This window comes from Cetorhinus maximus, chromosome 8 (genome assembly GCF_964194155.1).
Source record: "Cetorhinus maximus chromosome 8, sCetMax3.hap1.1, whole genome shotgun sequence".
NCBI classification, from domain to species: Eukaryota; Metazoa; Chordata; class Chondrichthyes; order Lamniformes; family Cetorhinidae; genus Cetorhinus; species Cetorhinus maximus.
This window is the reverse complement of record NC_135886.1, coordinates 74,426,970-74,447,450: the sequence shown is the minus strand read 5'-3', so window position 1 is coordinate 74,447,450 and position 20,481 is coordinate 74,426,970. Positions and strand designations below refer to the sequence as shown.

Sequence of the window (20,481 nt, the reverse complement as noted above, 5' to 3'; positions counted from 1 at the left end):
TGAAATTACTCCTAATGTATTTTGGATTTAGGTCCACTTAACTTTCAAGTTAGTAAGCCATTCAAACCAGAGAGCAGAATGTACAAGTCACAGAGAATGAAAGAGGGTCAAAAGTCAGTCACTGAGACTCAGCAGGGCTGACCCAGAGCTGTCACATGTTGTCCAAACCAGATGGAGTGAGGCATTCAAAATTAATGAGTGCACACTTGAACTGAGTTCATGATTGAATGCAAGGCAGGTTTGCTTAAATTGTTGCATACTGCTTTTCTTTAATGTGACAAACAAAAGGCAGATTTTCAATTTATGATTTTTGATTGTCAAAATGATCAGATGGTCATCTCCTGCTTTCAAACTTGGACCATCTGGTTCAAAGCTGGATAGGTGGCCATATTAAACTGCACAGTGACTTAGGGAAGGGACTTTACTCTTTTACAGCTCTTTCATGAGCACTATGCAGATCATAGTCCAGTATCAATCGATATTATTATGATATGATTCTACTATTTCACAATGTGAAGAGAACCATAGACTCTGTGTGTGTTCCTTTTGAAAGAAGGTGAGTGTTACAGCTCTTGAGTACTGAGTGTCATTTGCAGCTTTCAGATGAAATTTTTGCCGGGTTACAGTTAAACAGAGATCTTCTAAAATGTTTTATTGATGAATATTCTGAATTATAATTCGAGAAATGAACAGAACTGAAATGGCTATAAATAATTATTAATTTATAAGCTAACTCTTATGCATAAATATTCCTGCAGTCCTCCAAGGATTATGCAAATATTTGAAGCATTTTCTGTATCCAGCTAGTTATTTTTACAGATTGTTTAAAAATATTTGCAACTGGTGGACTAAGAGAATGCAACTTTGTCATTTTTGCAGAATAGGCATGGCTTGAATTTTTTTCATTCAAATACCTGTTAAACTTCAAAAGGAAGAATTCAGTAGTAATTGGGCTGAGTGGGTCTGTTGTTTTGTCAGACTGCCAAATCGACTGATCTTGATTTTTCTTAGTGTATCCTGAGGAAGTATGTTTGGTTTAAGTATCATAAAAGTCTCTGGAGCAGAGGAGCTTTTCTTGAGAAGGAATTGGTCAGAGTCCACGGCAGTGGAGTGATAAATTGGATTGTAAACTCAGAATGTAGCTGTCCAAGAGACCATACAGTTCAGGACAGAGGGATAGAGAAAAAGAAAGAACATCTGCAGGGCCACGAGGAGGAGATAGGACTCAGAGGTGTAGGGAACCTTTAATTACTGGAACCACCTAATTGATAGATAATGATGCTTAGTCACTCAAAGCATAGTGGTCCTGAATGACATTGTAGAAGTGTGGAACCTAGATTATCCAGGAAAGTGAGCAGCAAGTAGATTACAAGATAGGAGAGGCATGGTAGTGATGAGAGATTCAACAGTCATGGAAATGGCCTTTTTTGCAGTCAAGACTGGGAATCCCAAATAGTAGGATACTTTTCTAGTAGTAGAATGAAAGATATCAAGGAATGGATGAACAACCTCTGGGAAGAGGAGGTGAACAGTCAAAAGTCTTTTTGTTGAAATCAATGGCATCGATCAACCTATGTTTTTGGCCATGCAGGGGGATTTAAGAAGTTAGGCATTAGATTGAGAAGAAAACCTCAAGGGTGGTGATTTTCAAATTGTTTCCTGTGCCAGGCAATGAACAGTATAAGGAGAGGAAGGTTAGGAAGGCCAACATGTGGCTACAGAGCTGGTGCAAGGAGGAAGGGTTCACATTCTCAAGGCATTGGAGTGATTCTGGAAAATTTGCCAGAATGAGATTCTTAGAGCCCTGCATTTAAGATGAGAAGGGGAAAGAAGAAAATTAAAAGTGTTGGAGTTCAAGCAAAAATTTTAACTGAAATTGTGAGAAAATATTATCAGTAAAGAAAGAGAAATAAAATGATATAAACGAGAAAAGGACAAGAGACAATGTCTTAAAACAATTGGGGGTCAGAATTGAATGGTACAAATGTGAACACACAAAGGATTCTACACACAGTTCCGCACATTGGACCACAGAAGAAGATTCTCACAAAGGAAGATGGCTGTGGTTGCTGGAGGTCAGTCATCCCAGTCCTGGGATATCACTGCAGGAGTTCCTCAGGGTAGTGTCCTAGGCCCAACCACCTTCAGCTGCTTCATCAATGGCCTTCCCTCCATCATTTTTTTTATTTGTTCATGGGATGTGGGCATTGCTACCCCTAATTGCCCTTGTTCAGAGGGCATTTAAGAGTCAACCACATTGCTGTGGGCCTGGAGTAACATGTGGCCAGATCAGGTTAGGACAGCAGATTTCCTCCCCTAAAGGACATTAAGGTCAGAATTGGGGATGTTCACTGATGATTGCACAATTATCAGCACCATTTGTGACTCCTCAGATACTGAAGCAGTCCATGTCCATATGCAGCAAGACCTGGACAATTTCCAGGCTTGGAATGAGAAGTAGCAAGTAACATTCGCACCACACAAGTGCCAGGCAATGACCATCTTCAACAAGAGAGAACCTAACCATCACTCCTTGACATTCAATGGGATTACAATCACTGAATCCCCCTATGTCAACATCCTCGGGGTTACCATTGACCAGAAACTTAACTGGACCAGCTATATAAATACTGTGGCTACAAGAGCAAGTCAGAGGCTGGAAATTCTGCGTCAAGTAACTCACCTCCTGATTCCCCAAAGCCTGTCCACCATCTACAAGGCACAAGTTAGGAGTGTGATGGGGTACTCTCCGTACCTGGATGAGTGCAGCTCCAATAAAGCTCAAGAAGATTGACACCATCCAGGACAAAGTAGCTTGCCTTATTGGCACCTCATCCACCACCTTAAACATTGATTCCCTCTACCACCAATACACTTTGGCAGCAGTGTGTACCATCTACAAGAAGCACTGCAGCAACTCACTGAGGCTCCATTGACAGCACCTTCTAAACATGCGACCTCTACCATCTAGAAGGACAAGGGCAGCAGATACATGGGAACACCACCACCTGCAAGTTCCCCTCCAAGCCACACACCATCTGGACTTGGAACTATATCGCCGTTCCTTGACTGTCACTGGGGCCCTGGAACTCCCTTCCTAACAGCACTGTGGGTGTACCTACACCACATGGACTGCAGCATTTCAAGAAGCCAGCTCTCTGCCACCTTCTCAAGGGCAATTAGGGTGATGTCCACATCCTGTGAAAGAATAGCTAAAAAAAATCTTCCGATCAGTGGCAATGCCACTGATGACAAAGGTAATTATGGCTTTACCTTTATCTGTACTTGTAGCTGGTTCTTCTTCTTGCAGCAGCGATCCCTCAGTGCAGCTATCCACAGAGGGCAATAGCAAAGAGGAGCAGTGGATAGGCCATGCCCCCTTTTTAATGACACCAACTGCCACGTTCAGGTACATGTTATAATATCTTTAGGGTTATTATGGGGTTATTGGGTGAGTGGATCGGCGGGTGGGTGAGTCTGGGGGCAGGTGAGGGTGTGGATAGTTGAGTTAGGAGGGTGGGTACTTGGATTGGGGAGGTTGGGTAGTCGAGGGGGTGTGGGAGTTGGTGATGTGGGCTCAGCTGTTAATCATTCACTTACATCAGAAACTAACAGCAGGACAATACTAGGGTAAGTGTCCAGGTAAGTATTGCGCCACAGGCTCGAGTCTCAGGCACTAAGGTCAGTGTCAGAGCCATTCTTGGAGGGCCATGGGCAGTGCAAATCTGCCCATTGGAAGTTTAAACTTGCTGGGTAATTATTGCATATGTAGTCAGAACTTCCAAAGAGTTCCAATGTGCACAGTGCCGAATGTCTCAACACTCATCGCAATTGGCATCGAAGGATCTGGCCCTATATGATTTCATAGCTATAACAGAAACATGTCTCAGGATTGAATAGAATTGAAATTCTACAATATAATAATATCTCTAGTTACAACATTTCCAGGAGAGTTAGGGATAATAATAAAGGGGATAAGATGACAGTGTTCAATTACAGTTCAAGTGTGTCCTGGGGTTGTGTTAAGAAGTAAGAAGGGAAATAATGCATTTTTATGTGTGCATTACAGGCCAACTAATGATGGAGATGGGATAGTGGGGGAGATCTGCATGTAGTTCAGAGATATGCAAGAACAGCAGGGCAATAATATCTGATAACTCTAATTATTCCAATTTGGACAGAAACAAAGATAATGCATGTGATCAATGTCTGGAATCATTTTAGAAAGCAGGATTGCTTCCGAGAAAAATATGTCTCTACTCTATTAAGGAAAGCAGCAGTGCTTGATGTATTCTGGGAAATGAAGCAAGTAACTGTTGAGTGTAGGAGAATAATTGGAAAATAGGGTGGAATCAGCCCAGAATTGCACTAAGGATGATATCAGGCATGAAAAACGATGTATTACCCGCCGGCCGCAATGGCGGGTTTTCGCGCCTTATCGTCCACTTCCCGTCTCATTAATTATGCAGCCACAGGAAACACACTGTCTCGCTGGCGGGCGGCCTCTGAATTGCCCGCCACGCCATTACCTCACCAATTCCTCACTCTGGGTGCCATATCTAAACAGCAACCACGTACACAGTTCTCAATGCTTGCAGCCCAGGACTGCTCCAGTGAAGACATGGCCCTGAAAGCAAAGAAGAGTTTAGCGACCCATCACTGGAATTCCTTTTGGAGGCCCACCATGATGTCCTCCACCTTCTCTCTGGCCGCAAGAGGTCCAGCAATCTCACCACTCCAGCTTGAGAGGCGGTGGCATGGTGGTCAGTGCCAACGCTGCACAGAAGATGTTGGCCACCCAATGCAGAAAGAGGATGAATGATCTCATCCGTGCTGCCAGGGCAAGGCAACCACCTCATCATTCTAAACTCTCACGCTCACAAGGCCATCACACATTCACTGTCACCTCAAGGGACATCACCACTCACTCTCTCACACACTCACATCTCCATCTGGCATCATCTCCTCTGGAGACTGCCTCCTCAGCCTCCACCATCTTGAGGCCACTTGCGCAGATCAACATGTGCCCCCACACACACCCTGGGATACCCCCTTTCCCTAGTCCAGCTCCTGCCCAGCAGCCTCTTCTCTTGTCTGAAGCCACCTCTCCCCCCTCCCCAAGCAAGCCCTAGCTCTGCAGCCGTTGAAAAGCCACCTCCGCCTTACGGCTGGTCTAGTTGATAGAGACCTGCCTGTGAGCCCCCCTAAAAGTGGTGTGGGGCTGTCTGCGAAGCCTGGCGCTGATGACCACGAGTGCTGCCCGAAGCAAGGTAGGTAAACAAACCTAGAAGTCCCGAGTGAAGTGTGGCTTGCAGGTACATGTCGCTTATGTACAGTTGTGAGACATATTGGCGTGATGCCCGGAGATCCAGCATGGGGGGATGATTCTGGTGAGCGGGGCCAATAAAGTTTTGAAATTAGGTTCCCGACGGCAGGTAACACAGCCTGCCAGTGGCTGGTGGAGCGGACGATCGCAAACTTGTTTTACAATAACATGAAACTAATTTTTGCGATCTCTTGATATTTTCTGTCCCCGCCCTCTATGACACCTGCCTCAAATGGGAGCGGACAATTCCGCCCATAGTTAGGTTCAATGTCAGAATAAAGAATGATAATGAAGAGCCAAAGATAAGAGTGTGGACTGAAAAAAGGCAAAGTTCAGTTGAGATAAGGGATCTGACCCAAAGTAACTGGGCAGAAGACTTTGCAAACAGATCAATTGATCAGTATTGTGAAATCTTCAAATACAAAATAAATATTTCTGTAAGACAATAAGTGGGTGCATCAAGGAGTAGATTTCCACGGATAAGTACAAAGTTTAAAAAAAGACTGAAACTGAAAAAGGAAGCACATGATAACATTAGGGTTAATAACATTAACATTTCTAAACATATTAATAGTAAAAGAATTGATAAGTAGAGGGTAGAACTGCTGAGACAAGAAGAAAGAGGCAAAAATTGTGATGGTTGAAGGTATGGGAGAGATACTTAATGGGCAGAATTTTGCCATCGGCGAGTGGGGGGGCGGGGCCCACTCGCCGACGCGTGAAATGACATGGGATGACATTGCGCAGAACCCCCGACGTCATCCCGCCCCATTTAAATTTTCAGGAAGGCGGGGACGCAGCAAAATGAGCTATGGGCCCGTCGACCTGTTAATGGCCACTTGGCATTAATTGAGACCCTTAATTGGCCCGCCCACGTAAAATGGCGGTGCGGCCCCGATCGCTGGCGCCGATCGGCTCCATGCCCGCCCGCGATTGGGTCAGGCCCGCCTGCCCGACAAACGGAATGTTCTGCCCAGTATTTTTTATCAGTTCTTTCAAATGCTTGTGGAAATGAGAACATAGGTGTACTAGAGGAGAATATAGAATGATTAATGGAACTAATGGCAGAAAAAGAAATGGCTCTGAAAAAATAGCAGAATACAAGATGGTTAAGTCATCCAGTCCTGATGGCATGCACCACAGGCTTTTGAATGAATTTAGCATGTTTAAGGAGGATTAACAATCTACCTCTGTCATCTTGTCTCTGAACAAAGGCTTTTGCCAATTTTTTAATCTTACTTCAATTATTTCATGAGACTGAAGCCTATCCAACGTAAATACTATATTGAAGAAGAGAAAGGAATAAACTAGGTAACGAAAGACCAATTAGTCTGAAATGGGATCTTAGAATCCATAATTTGAAGTAAAATTTGTGAGCACTTAGAAATACACAAGTTAAGGATAGCAAGTACCGATTTGTTGAATGCAAGCTGTGGTTTGTGAATTTAATGGAGTTTTTGAAGTTTCTAATTAAATTGATCAAGGACTGCAGTTATAACTGGATTTTCAAATAAAGCACATTGACCCAATTAGGTAATAAGACCTTTTTTTTTCTCCACTGTCAATTCTTTCTGTAAGATGCAACTGTAAAGCGCTCAAAATTGTCAGCTTTATTCGATTGGATTTGAATCCACTTCAGGCAAATGTGTAAGAATCAGGATTTGATGCACTCGTAGCTCTTACTAGCCATTCATAGGCTGTACCATTGTGATGGGGCAGACAATAGCAATGTCAAGTTAACCTTGGCTAACCTGGTCCCTCACTTCTATGTAATATATTAATATAAGGTAGACTACCAACTATTAAGAGTTCCATGTAATGACAATACTGCTCATTTTTGCAAATTCTATAAAGTATTGTCAAGGCACATGTGGATCTTAAATCAATATGGTGCTCAGATTGGTATTGATATCTTAGTGTTTTATTGAATGCAGGTGACGAATATATTACTCTCGCACTGAATCATGAGAGACCATTGTACAATTAATTTTATCCGTCTTAATATGATTGTTCTACTGTAAATTCCTAAGTGCATTTATTCTGATTCTACTTGGCCAAAAATTTGCAGACAATGGATTAGCATTGTCCTTGGATGGAGTAAATGTACTTGGGCATCTGTCTGTTGAGAGAGAGTGATACACATTAAAAGTATAATCAAGTTTTCTGTTTTCTGACTGTATGGTTGGCAAACAGGACATTCATTAAGGTGTTGTCCCAAATATGGGCCATATAAGATATGTTTGAAATTGTGATTTTACACACAGTTGGTTCCTAATTTTGACCAGGCTATGGGAGAAAGGATTCTAATAAGTAAAGACCACATTCTTCCCACAGAAAACTATTGGGGATATATTCTGAGCTATTTGTCATGACACAGAAACCAGTGGGAGACCTTGAATCAAATTTTATAAAATGACATTTATATTTTACTCACTGTTGATTCATTCTGCGAGATGTGCATGTAAAAGTACTCAAATTAACAGGTTAACCCTGCTAAATTTGTATCCTCATCAGACAAAGCTGAAGACATCAGAACAATCTGGCTGACGAGCCATTCATGGACTTTGTTGTTGTGATGAGTTGCTCAAATACGTTCCTAACCTTGTTAAGCTGATCCCTTATCTCTGGATGGTATATTTAAAAACAATGTGTATACTATATTACTTTCCAGATAGTGACTAAAGTTGCATAGCTCTGCTTTGTTCCATAAGCCATAAAATATATGTGCAGCAGCTTGTTAATATGGGAATTTATAACAAAATAAGTTAGCAACAACTGTGCAGAGATTTAAGGGGGTTGATTTTAGAAGCCCGACGGAGGTGAGGTTGAAGGCATTTGGGTCCAGAAATTCCTGGCACCAGTTGGCCGGCCGGTTTGCCAGTATCGTCCTGTCCCTGGGCCATTTTTAAGGAGGAAGCTTAGGCAGAGTGACAGCTACTCACCTGGAAGCATTGGTTATCTCATTAACATAATTCATAATGATAAGACCTATTAAGGCCAACGATCAGAAACTGACTTAAATATTTCAGTTAGCCTGTGGGGTCTTGTGGCCTCCTGCTGGCTGACCGGGGCAGTGTGGGGTGGGGGGGTTGGAGGGGGTGTTAGTGGGGGGTGGGGGAAGGGGTTGGGGTGTGGAGGCGGCCAGCACTCCAGGATCGATTTGAAACCCCACCCACAGCCACAGTACTTACATGGCTACAGCTGTGGCTCCAGCCTGCCCTGTACAGTGGTTCTCCCCTTCAAAATGCTAGTCTGGCAACTGGCCATTTCTTTTTTTAAAGTTTGTAAAAAGTGCAGAGACAGCTCTTCCACCTTGGGACAACCTCTCTCTCCATTACCTGCATTGACAGGCTGTCATTCTCTGTGCTGGAGGACTTCCTATTGACCCCCAGCATCAGGGAGCCACCCGCCATCCTTAATTGGGCAGCAACCTAATTGGCTAACCCTTTGAAAATCTTATCGGGTGACTATTCCCCTCAAGGTGTGGGGTCGGTACCCAGATTTGATCCCAACATTGGAGTCTCAACCCCAAAGAAAATTCAGTCCAAGATGTTTATAAGGAGAACTTCAACATTCTTGCATACATTTTTTTGAACGCTAAATCAACATTGAGCGATAGAAACTCATCTCAGGCAATGGCGCAAAGTGGGTGATATTAGACCAGCCGCCCATTTCGACTGCAATGCAACCAAATATCGGGAGCTGTAGACAGGGTGACTGATTTGTTCTGATATCACCTGAGATCTATTTCTATCCCTACAAACTGCATTTCATGTCAAGACCTCTTGATGCAGATTTCCCTTAGAGTGCACCAACTGCCAGATTGGATGTCAGTGACTTCTAGGTTTTCAGGGCACCCAGCAGAAACACATTAGTCAGGGTCAGCAAATGGGTGGAATTTGGGAAGTCGGGGAACCATAAGCCAACCACTAGAGGTCATGCAAAAAAGGTGAGTAAACTTTTTAATAGTTTTATTTTTGTGGAACCAGGACAAGCTGGAGCAGAGCTGAGCTATGTGCCAGTTTGGTGTCGGAGCCAGCTGGGATTAGTTAGATTCCAACCTACAAGCTGTGTCAGAAGGTCTAACTGGTGTCTGCAATTGACTGGTTTTATGTAGGTGAGGCCTGAGTCCAATTACAATTAGGCCGCAGGTTGATGTCTTCATTGTCAGGGCTGGAGTGACAAATTTACCCAGCAAAACCCATATAAATCTGATATTGGAATTTATAGCTGACACAAAAACATTACAAGAAGACGTCCAGTGATACAGACAGGAATTTGGCACAGATATAACATTTTTAATATTCTACACATTAAAAGCAAAATACACACATGGCACCCAGGTGTACTAAATATGAAAAGTAGTCAGGACATAAAATTGTAATTGTGAAATAGACAGGAGATGCTGCCTATACGCAAAACATTTAACATTGCTGAACGAGCAAGGTGTACATTTTTAGATTTTAGCAAAAAGATTAGTAGGCAAGGAGCAACATTTTTATATCTTAGCATGAATATTAATACATATAATGGACAAGAAGCACTAGACAGCTGTTGCGAAGAACATTACTCAGTGGGGAATGAATATTTAATGTTAACAGGGAGATGATCATCTAATAAGAGAAGCATTGTTTTTGTATGTTGTTAGGAACCAGATATTGTTTGAGAGTATACTTTGTGTCTTCTTTTAAAATATTCAACAAGAGACATTTTATAGACAGATTTTGATCTCCCACCTCCCCAATCAAGCCCTAGCGCTGTAGCCATTGAAAAGCCACCTCCGCCTTATGGCTGGTCTGTTAGGTGGAGACCTGCCTGTGAGCCCCCCTAAAAGTGGTGTGGCGCTGCCTGCGAAGCCTGGCGCTGATGATCGTGAATGCTGCCCAAAGCAAGGTAGGTAAACAAACCTTGAAGTCCCGAGTGAAGTGTGGCTTGCAGGTGCATGTCGCTTATGTTCAGCTGTGAGACAGATCGGCGTGATGCCCGGAGATCCAGCATGGGGGGATGATTCTGGTGAGCGGGGCCAATAAAGTTTTGAAATTAGGTTCCCGACGGCAGGTAACACAGCCTGCCAGTGGCTGGTGGAGCGGACGATCGCAAACTTGTTTTACAATAACATGAAACTACTTTTTGCAATCTCTTGATATTTTCTGTCCCCGCCCTCTATGACGCCTGCCTCAAATGGGAGCGGACAATTCCGCCCATAGTTAGGTTCAATGTCAGAATAAAGAATGATAATGAAGAGCCAAAGATAAGAGTGTGGACTGAAAAAAGGCAAAGTTCAGTTGAGATAAGGGATCTGACCCAAAGTAACTGGGCAGAAGACTTTGCAAACAGATCAATTGATCAGTATTGTGAAATCTTCAAATACAAAATAAATATTTCTGTAAGACAATAAGTGGGTGCATCAAAGAGTAGATTTCCACAGATAAGTACAAAGTTAAAAAAAGACTGAAACTGAAAAAGGAAGCACATGATAACATTAGGGTTAATAACATTAACATTTCTAAACATATTAATAGTAAAAGAATTGATAAGTAGAGGGTAGAACTGCTGAGACAAGAAGAAAGAGGCAAAAATTGTGATGGTTGAAGGTATGGGAGAGATACTTAATGGGCAGAATTTTGCCATCGGCGAGTGGGGGGGCGGGGCCCACTCGCCGACGCGTGAAATGACATGGGATGACATTGCGCAGAACCCCCGACGTCATCCCGCCCCATTTAAATTTTCAGGAAGGCGGGGACGCAGCAAAATGAGCTATGGGCCCGTCGACCTGTTAATGGCCACTTGGCATTAATTGAGACCCTTAATTGGCCCGCCCACATAAAATGGCGATGCGGCCCCGATCGCTGGCGCTGATCTGCTCCATGCCCGCCCGCGACTGGGTCAGGCCCGCCTGCCCGACAAACGGAATGTTCTGCCCAGTATTTTTTATCAGTTCTTTCAAATGCTTGTGGAAATGAGAACATAGGTGTACTAGAGGAGAATATATAGAATGATTAATGGAACTAATGGCAGAAAAAGAAATGGCTCTGAAAAAATAGCAGAATACAAGATGGTTAAGTCATCCAGTCCTGATGGCATGCACCACAGGCTTTTGAAAGAATTTAGCATGTTTAAGGAGGATTAACAATCTACCTCTGTCATCTTGTCTCTGAACAAAGGCTTTTGCCAATTTTTTAATCTTACTTCAATTATTTCATGAGACTGAAGCCTATCCAACGTAAATACTATATTGAAGAAGAGAAAGGAATAAACTAGGTAACGAAAGACCAATTAGTCTGAAATGGATTCTTAGAATCCATAATTTGAAATAAAATTTGTGAGCACTTAGAAATACACAAGTTAAGGACAGCAAGTACAGATTTGTTGAATGCAAGCTGTGGTTTGTGAATTTAATGGAGTTTTTGAAGTTTCTAATTAAATTGATCAAGGACTGCAGTTGTAACTGGATTTTCAAATAAAGCACATTGACCCAATTAGGTAATAAGACCTTTTTTTTTCTCCACTGTCAATTCTTTCTGTAAGATGCAACTGTAAAGCGCTCAAAATTGTCAGCTTTACTCGATTGGATTTGAATCCACTTCAGGCAAATGTGTAAGAATCAGGATTTGATGCACTCGTAGCTCTTACTAGCCATTCATAGGCTGTACCATTGTGATGGGGCAGACAATAGCAATGTCAAGTTAACCTTGGCTAACCTGGTCCCTCACTTCTATGTAATATATTAATATAAGGTAGACTACCAACTATTAAGAGTTCCATGTAATGACAATACTGCTCATTTTTGCAAATTCTATAAAGTATTGTCAAGGCACATGTGGATCTTAAATCAATATGGTGTTCAGATTAGTATTGATATCATAGTGTATTATTGAATGCAGGTGTCGAATATATTACTCTTGCACTGAATCATGAGAGACCATTGTACAATTAATTTTACCATCTTAATATGATTGTTTCTCTCATCGATAACTGTATTCTACTGTAAATTCCTAAATGCATTTATTCTGATTCTACTTGGCCAAAAATTTGCAGACAATGGATTAGCATTGTCCTTGGATGGAGTAAATGTACTTGGGCATCTGTCTGTTGAGAGAGAGTGATACACATTAAAAGTATAATCAAGTTTTCTGTTTTCTGATTGTATGGTTGGCAAACAGGACATTCATTAAGGTGCTGTCCCAAATATGGGCATAGCTCTGCTTTGTTCCATAAGCTATAAAATATATGTGCAGCACCTTGTTAATATGGGAATATATAACAAAATAAGTTAGCAACAACTGTGCAGAGATATATGGGGGTTGATTTTAGAAGCCTGAAGGAGGTGAGGATGGAGGCATTTGGGCCCAGAAATTCCTGGCACCAGTTGGCCGGCCGGTTTGCCAGTATCGTCCTGCCACTGGGCCATTTTTAAGGAGGAGGTTTAGGCAGAGTGACAGCTACTCACCTGGAAGCAGTGGTTATCTCATTAACATAATTCATAATGATAAGACCTATTAAGGCCAACGATCAGAAACTGACTTAAATATTTCAGTTAGCCTGTGGGGTCTTGTGGCCTCCTGCTGGCTGACCGGGGCAGTGTGGGGTGGGGGGGTTGGAGGGGGTGTTAGTGGGGGGTGGGGGAAGGGGTTGGGGTGTGGAGGCGGCCAGCACTCCAGGATCGATTTGAAACCCCACTCACAGCCACAGTACCTACATGGCTACAGCTGTGGCTCTAGCCTGCCCTGTACAGTGGTTTCCCCCTTCAAAATGCTAGTCTGGCAACTGGCCATTTCTTTTTTTAAAGTTTGTAAAAAGTGCAGAGACAGCTCTTCCACCTTGGGACAACCTCTCTCTCCATTACCTGCATTGACAGGCTGTCATTCTCTGTGCTGGAGGACTTCCTATTGACCCCCAGCATCAGGGAACCACCCGCCATCCTTAATTGGGCAGCAACCTAATTGGCTAACCCTTTGAAAATCTTATCGGGTGACTATTCCCCTCAAGGTGTGGGGTCGGTACCCAGATTTGATCCCAACATTGGAGTCTCAACCCCAAAGAAAATTCAGTCCAAGATGTTTATAAGGAGAACTTCAACATTCTTGCATACATTTTTTTGAACGCTAAATCAACATTGAGCGATAGAAACTCATCTCAGGCAATGGCGCAAAGTGGGTGATATTAGACCAGCCGCCCATTTCGACTGCAATGCAACCAAATATCGGGAGCTGTAGACAGGGTGACTGATTTGTTCTGATATCACCTGAGATCTATTTCTATCCCTACAAACTGCATTTCATGTCAAGACCTCTTGATGCAGATTTCCCTTGGAGTGCACCAACTGCCAGATTGGATGTCAGTGACTTCTAGGTTTTCAGGGCACCCAGCAGAAACACATTAGTCAGGGTCAGCAAATGGGTGGAATTTGGGAAGTCGGGGAACCATAAGCCAACCACTAGAGGTCATGCAAAAAAGGTGAGTAAACATTTTAATAGTTTTATTTTTGTGGAACCAGGACAAGCTGGAGCAGAGCTGAGCTATGTGCCAGTTTGGTGTCGGAGCCAGCTGGGATTAGTTAGATTCCAACCTACAAGCTGTGTCAGAAGGTCTAACTGGTGTCTGCAATTGACTGGTTTTATGTAGGTGAGGCCTGAGTCCAATTACAATTAGGCCGCAGGTTGATGTCTTCATTGTCAGGGCTGGAGTGACAAATTTACCCAGCAAAACCCATATAAATCTGATATTGGAATTTATAGCTGACACAAAAACATTACAAGAAGACGTCCAGTGATACAGACAGGAATTTGGCACAGATATAACATTTTTAATATTCTACACATTAAAAGCAAAATACACACATGGCACCCAGGTGTACTAAATATGAAAAGTAGTCAGGACATAAAATTGTAATTGTGAAATAGACAGGAGATGCTGCCTATACGCAAAACATTTAACATTGCTGAACGAGCAAGGTGTACATTTTTAGATTTTAGCAAAAAGATTAGTAGGCAAGGAGCAACATTTTTATATCTTAGCATGAATATTAATACATATAATGGACAAGAAGCACTAGACAGCTGTTGCGAAGAACATTACTCAGTGGGGAATGAATATTTAATGTTAACAGGGAGTTGATCATCTAATAAGAGAAGCATTGTTTTTGTATGTTCTTAGGAACCAGATATTGTTTGAGAGTATACTTTGTGTCTTTTAAAATATTCAAAAATTTTATAGACAGATTTTGATTGTGAAGAGTACTAATTTGAACTAAAAATGTACATGTACTGTGATAACTTATTATAAATGAACATTCATCTTATTCCAAGCAATAATGAGAAACAGATCTTTCAAAGTGACATGTAGATGATTTACCTGGAGGCAGCAGACATCAGAGGAAATGCTGATTTCCAGTTGCTGCTCAACACTACATTTTGTGGATAACTTTTAGTTCATGAATGTAGCATTAACCTGTTCCATGCCATTAGGAATTTGTGCTTTCAAGCTGAACGTTTCTGCTCTACAAAGTACCATTTGTGTGGCTAAAAATGGTTTAAAAATCAGTTTGAGTTTATTGAGAAGAATTTTTGCAAACATGCTCTGGCTGTTACAGTTTGCAGCAATTAACTCCATGCACGCTCCCAATTTGCTGCATCTTCACTCTGCTCCATTATTAACCCTGCTTATCATTTTCCCAGGGCCGGTTGCTGTCCTGTCGGAGGGGTCAGCATTGGATGAGAGTGGCATCAGAACTTATGTACAAAAAGTAGGCAGACGTCCCAGTCAAAGACAAGTACCAATGAAGAAATACAGGAGGCTGAGACCCCGACTCTCACACAAAGGACCCATGCCCTTCTGAGTCAGGTAAATGAAAAGATAGCTTAACATTTGGTGCCCTGAGCTTTGTGTATTGATAGAAACATATGAGGATTACCAACTGCTCATGTTATTTCAATCTTTTGCCACACATCCTCTGTATCTATAGTTATTTTATGTAATGATTACAAGGATCACAAGGTTTATGTCTGTAGTTACAGTGCAACAGATGAATACATGTATTGCAGTATGGGTGGTCCAAGAAGTGTTTGCACAGTGCCCCCTCTTATCTGTCCAGACAGAATGGAGTGTAGCCTAAAATGCAGTTTAACAAATGCAGTCATTAAAGCTTTTCAATCACACACAATAGGAAAGAACTAAATTGATACAAATACCCTGCACACTAATTGGAACACATTGTTTGGGGGCCAACCATTATCCCTGTTACTGCAAGATGAATCCCACAGCAACTATCCATAATGGCACATAAAATGTACAATGAAAATGTCAAAAGCTACCCTCCTATTGAATACTCTGAATAGCACAGAACGATTAGGGAGGCCTTTTTAAAAAAAATGAAATTAATTGCCTGAACCCCATTATAGGCTATAATTTCACTTGCAACTAGGGATATTACTTTGAAATGGTTGTCACAATGTCTAAAATTGTTATAATTGATCTAATGTTTGAATGATAAGTACAAGAGCAGCAATGTCCTTGATTGAGTTAATCCAATCTCCAACATTAAATGTTTTTCCACTAGCTAAGAATTAAGCATGTCCTGCCATTCATTAGCATACTATAGATTAAGCCACAATGCCTTGCATTCCTTACATTGATAATCTCGAAAGATTGATGCCATTCTAAATCTTTTGCCTTGACTAAGGAACTTTCTTTTCGGAAAGAAATCTAATCAGTAGAATGTTTCTGGTAAGAGGGCTCAATGTGTTTCCTTTTGTTAAATGAAATCCTTGCAGAGCACCCATATTTTAATAGCCTATTAATAATGGCATAGGGACTGAGTCTGGGAGGAAATCACGCTTTGTGTACAGAACCCTAGTCAGACGCCGCCTGGTGTATTATGTTAAATTTTGGGAACCATATCTCACAAAAAATATGTTAGCTTTCGAGAGGGCACAGTGCAGATTCACTTGAGTTATACCAGAGCTTAAAACCAGAAACGATGAAGACAGGTTGGCTTGTGTTCCATTGAAGTTAAATGGTTGATGGTGACCTAATTGAGGTGTTTAAAATGATCAAAGGATTCAACAGAGTAGCTGCAGAGAAACGATTTCCTCGAGTGGGGGAATCCGGGGGAAGAATTTTCCCCCTCGTTGGGGGGGAAGTGCAGGAGCGGATGCGGAGGGCGGGCCTCCGATCCGATTGGGGGCATGCCGCCATTTTACGCCAATTAAGGCCCGCCCAGCGTGACGTGCACCAGGAAGCGCTATGCACTCCCTGTGCGGGCAGGGGGGGATTCCTTCCACCGGGAGTGCGCTCTTTCGTGCATGCACACGAAAAAGCTCACTGGTCTCCCTGAGACTAAGTGCTGCCTCAGGGAGATTGGCTCCAAATTTAAAAATGGTAAAGGTACAAAAACAAAATTTCCCTGACATGTCCCCTCATGTGACACTGTCACATGAGTTGGGACATGTCCATCACTTTAAATCAAACATTTATTAAATTTTTAAAAACCCTCATGAAACCTCATCCCGCCCATGGATGAGGTTTCATGCTTTTTCTGAAGCCCGCCAGGTCTCCCAGCCTGCCTGCCAACCCTAAGGTTGGACGGGTAACCCCATTAATGAGGTTAATGACTTTGTCAATGGCCTCAATAGGCCGTTGACAGGTCGGTGGGCCCACAGCTGATTCGGCTGCGCCCCTGCCAATCTGAAAATCGAAATGACGCGGAGTGACGTCGGGAGTTCCACCCTACATCACCCTGCATCATTTTATGTGTCAGCGAGTGGGCCCCGCCCCCTGCTCGTCGACCTAAAGATCCTGCCCCAGGAGAAGAAGACATACTTTTAAAATTATAGCTAAGCCATTGAGGAGCGCAATCAGGATGCACATTCTCACACAAAGGGTAGTGGGAAATTGGAATTCTTTCCCAGCAAAAATGTTAGGTTAATTGAAATGTTCAGGACTCAGGTCGACAGGTTTTTATTAGGTAAGACTATGGAAGGATATGATCAAAGGCAGCTAAATGGAGTTGAGATATAAATCAGCCATGACCTGATTGATTGGCAAAACAGGCCCAAGGGGCTGAATGGTCTATTCCTATTCCTATGTCTTGTCTAATTCAACCTGAGTACTGCTGGCTTCTGAAATCTCCAATTTTTTCCCCCTCTTTGCTCTAGACATTAATTCCTCCTGGGATATGACAGTTTTTGAGTCAGTATCACTTCTATACCTTGTCTAACTAGCCATTCTTCATTAGTGAGCATGGGGGGTACAGGGTTGCCGGTTTATTCAATATGTAGACATGCAAGCTTTCCAGTAGCAATCAGTAAATAGCAATCGGATGTAGGGATGCTAATTGATTATCCTCCATCTCCAAACCAGGCATTCTGAGGACTATTGTAGCATCCCAGCTCCTGTCCTGGCTGAGCTTAGCTAATTCAGCAGATTGAATCCTGAATTTAGAGCAGTTGCTGTGTGCTGTTCTAAACAGTGCATTTACTCACAAGGCCATCAAGGGAGCTGCTTAGAGGACTTTGATCTCTTAGATTCACTTGCACGGCTCCACAGGTTGGATGGCATAGTGATGCAATGTCTTCATATTGATATCACCTATGTCTGATCTGTGCCAGTTCCCTCCTGTTACAAACCCGAGTCTTTCAAGATTCAACATTAAAGGGGTAGGAAATCAAACATTTTGATACACACAAGAATATGACTCACTCATGCAAATTCTTTACATTTTAAAGACAAGGGAAAAATGTGAGTTACTCAAATAAATAATTCTTTAAATGTCAAACCCAATCCATTGCTCTTGTGCAAAGGTTGCAAGATTAAATCCTTTATTACAGCTGTTATCAGACTCTGTTGCTAATGTGAGCAGGCTGACACACAGAGGTAGTCACTGCCTCTAAGACATCATTAAAAAATAAAAATAAGTCCTTTGGTTTTCAGAGTGTGAAACATGTGGTGCCTAATCACCCTGAACTTGCATGCATTTTTTGCCAAGTGTATGCTGCGTGTTGGCTGATACTGAGCTTGAAGATCATCTAATCCAAAGAAGATGGACATGATGAACTACTAAATCTGCAGTGGTAATCAGATTTATCACCTCCTAATCCCCACAGCAGAGTTTTCAGAATTAATCAAGAAACATAGGGATCTCTTTTTGAAACGTAATTCAAATTTAATTTTAAAATATTAAAAATTTAAAGCCACATCAAATAATTCAAATTCCCTTCACGCTCAGTGACCACCAAGAATAAAGAGAGTGCAAAGCTCTATTATTTGTGTTAGATATAAATTTGATATATAATAACACTCATGACTCCATACAGAATTTGCTCTGGTAACTGAACTTCTAGTTCCTTTTCTTACAATTTTTTTGTTTAACTATTTTTCTTTTACAAGTGGCACGCTGTGGGGGAGCCCCAGTAACACAAGTGATTGAGGTCCTGACTCCCAGCCAGGAATGAATGAACCCTTCACTCAAACTCTCTTACTTCAGTAGATTGAGGTTTGATAGTTGTTTGCCAGACTGCAGGATATTGAGCTCCAGGCAGAAACAACATGTCCCTTCATCAGGAAAGGTGGTGATTGCAAAACTGTTCCTTTCAAAAGACAAATATGTAGCATTTCATTTGGAGGAGAAGAAAATTATTGCACAAAACAGAAAAATATATAAAATGAGGATAAGAAAGTCATATTATCCTGGAAAAAAACATCCAGTGTAGATCAAGCAAGGCATTGTAATCCTGAATATATAATAATTCTGATTGGATACAAAGGGTATTACATCCGTAACACAAATATTTTAGCATTTTCTGAGCACCTTTGAGCACTAACAGATTCATGAAAGGATTAAGCTTTACAGCAGCAATTTACACTATCTTAAATGTGGCTACCAGTTTTATCCATAAAGACTGTCAGAACTATATGGCTGTCTGAATGAATTATATCTTCCTCTTTGTTTTTTGCTACTTTGAAAAATATAGTTTTTCTGTTTTTACTCACTAAATTAGATGAGCAAACCAACTAAGCATATGTAACACACCCTTCTTACTGTCCCCATTTCAACATTGAACTGTTTGCTGAACTATTCCAGAGTTTTTGTCTTTACTCCCTTCTTACCACTTAACCACTTAATTTCTTTACCACTTAAGGACCTCAATTGACCCACAGCTGAGCAAGCTGTCTGCACCTTCCCAGCTGTATTGAAAATTGCATTGGGAAGGCAGGCAGGTAGGCGATGGGAACAATGCCCATGGCATTTCACCCAATTTTATGCCCCTTGCCTGCCTGCAAACCCGCCCCTAGGGAGCATAAAATTCAACCCTGTAGGTGGGACATATGTAGGCTTCAGGCATATCATTTCATGTTGAGTTACCCTAAAAGTTTTTTCTGTTACTAATAATATCATATACAAGTGAGGAGCCAGTTTGGAAGCTAAACCAGACAGAATTTACAGTCAACTGTTACTTCACACTGCCCCTCCTCTCCATCATAGTATCTAATTGTTCCTCAAAGAGTTTCTTGCCTCCACCGCTCTACCTGAAAGTATGTGTTGCACAGGAGGTTTTGTGTGAAGAACTCCCTGCCATTTGAAAATGTTTGTAAAAGCATGAGATTTTCCCAGGGTTTTCTGATAGACTCTCATGTGGGTCTGCTCCATAGTAGGGTTTGTAGATAACCTTGCTGGTGGTAAATATTACTGTGAAGGAGAATTCTGAATCTGTTCTGGAGTTCCAATTTTTGGATTTATAAAATTTGCGTTTTTATATTTTTGTGTAGATTTTTTATCCCCGGTTTACAGGTTTTAGCTTTTAGATTTTAGCTGCAAAATCTTTGCTCTAAATCTGAGGTGATGCTGATCTGTTCTTTATGAGGCAATTTTTAACTTTGCAAATTTATACCATCGGGTAATTTCAGATAAATGATTAATCCAATTCAAACCAATCCTTTGGTGCGAAATATAATTTTTTTGGGAATCATTTCTGAACAATGTTACACCGAAGCTGTTGCAGACACTAATATGCAATGTCAATTTGTGCAAATAATAGACAACATTAATAGACACTAATATACAATGCCAATCTGTTCAGAAGTACTATACAATGTTAATCTGTACAGATACTAACATGCAATGTCAATCTGTGCAGATAATAATATACAATGTCAAT

At 41.7% G+C, this 20,481-nt stretch overlaps 1 long non-coding RNA gene across 1 annotated transcript in view; it reads left to right on the top strand.

Moving 5' to 3' along the window:
• Positions 1–20,481, top strand: part of LOC144683727 (uncharacterized) — a 42,582-nt gene that overhangs the window by 8,986 nt on the left and 13,115 nt on the right. Inside the window, exon 2 of the long non-coding RNA XR_013577325.1 lies at positions 15,004–15,169. This is a non-coding gene — a long non-coding RNA (uncharacterized LOC144683727). The remainder of the gene's footprint in view (positions 1–15,003; positions 15,170–20,481) is intronic.